Here is a 1498-nt window from a genome sequence, read left to right as displayed (position 1 = left end):
TTAGTAGATATCATTGTTTGAATTTGGAGATATTTAAGCCATACAATTCTGTCTCCTTCAACGTGTGGCGGCTTCGAAGCATGGCACACACTTCTGATGTGTAAAATTATTTTATTCATAAAATTCATGTTAGAAAATTCGGTTAAAATACTGTATAATACACTTTTTAAAATTCATTATAACAATGTAATAAATCATTTTAAGACGTAATAATATGGTTTTTTATTATTTGATTGATATTAATCACAAAAAAACATGAGAGTAGAGTGTTTGGATTTTCGGATTTTTTATATGATTCTATCTTTAATAATATGTTTTTTCCTTGGGTTTCTTTTGTCTTCTACATATTTCCTATTGTAGATAGAAGGGAATTTAGATTTGAAGAATTTTTCTTTATTTTTGTAGATAGGATTTTTTCCAATGACGCATTTTCATAAAGAATATATTTCGTCTTTGTATACCACCCCTTCAGCTTGAGCCCTGCCAATGGCGGCAGGGGCAGCCAAGGGCGCCCACTCTAAGAATAATACAAATCAGTAAAACAGTTTAAAGTGTCTGCATGCGGGCTCCAGACGTGGCGCCGCAGCCCAAATCGGCTAGAACTGGTTGCCCTCCAAGGTCTGGCCAAAGGACCAGTAACGCGGGGCGACGTCATAGCTGATGACCGTCCTTCCGCCGCTGGTGGTGACCTTGAAGGAGAGGCTCTGACTGCCGAGGTTGGCATTGCTTTGCCAGTTCTGGCCCCAGTTGCGAGAGAGGGCTTGCTAGTCGGAGGTGGGAGTCTTCAAGACAACGGCTATGACGTCGCCAGTGCCTCCGACGTTGGTGACGAGAACGAGGTTGAAGAAGCTGTGGTCGTTGATGGTGAAGTGGATGCCACTGAACTTGATGCAGGGGATGCGCTGGTAGGCGACGCGGACGATGCCAACGTGGTACTGGGCAATTTTGAGGGAGGCGGGCTGGGCTAAGTCGAAGTGCTCGCACGGGGGGTTGCACCAGCCGCCATTGGGGATGGAAGGGTTGGGCGGGCAGAAATTGGTGGCCGTGACGGTGATGGTGCTGGGTAAGCACCATTTTGGGTCGTCTTCGCACTTGATCGTGTAGCAGGATCCGCAGCTCAGCTCGTTGTTGAACAGCATCATGCTTAGCGCCGCCGTGTTCGTCCCATATCCCTGGCTGTATAGGTTTCCATATCCGCATGCCCCACCTTCACCATTATCCAATTTCTGTTCAGTTTTCTTCCTTCGTCTCTATCTCTGTCTTTACAACTCTCCATATCTCTGTCTCTCTTTACAATTCTCTACATCTATATCTCTCTCTCGACAACTCAACAAATCTGTTTGGCTCCCTGTATTCTAGAGGATCGAGGCCGGAGGCTCTTATCCTCCTCGCCTTTTTTCCTTCCCCATCAATCTATCTCTCTCCCTGACTCACTCACTCGTGATGTGTATTGGATACCATTCTCTCTCCATCTATCTACCCCTCTTTTCATTTCTCT

General features: G+C 45.4%; 1 pseudogene; it reads right to left on the bottom strand.

Moving 5' to 3' along the window:
• Positions 1 to 596: 596 nt before the first annotated feature.
• LOC144706592 (expansin-A8 pseudogene) lies at positions 597 to 1276 on the bottom strand (annotated as a pseudogene).
• Between the last annotated feature and the right edge of the window lie 222 nt (positions 1277 to 1498).

The sequence above is a fragment of the Wolffia australiana genome, chromosome 8 (genome assembly GCF_029677425.1).
Source record: "Wolffia australiana isolate 7733 chromosome 8, ASM2967742v1".
Classification (NCBI taxonomy): Eukaryota; Viridiplantae; Streptophyta; class Magnoliopsida; order Alismatales; family Araceae; genus Wolffia; species Wolffia australiana.
Note: the sequence above shows the minus strand (reverse complement) of the source record. Positions and strands in the feature narration are given on the sequence as shown.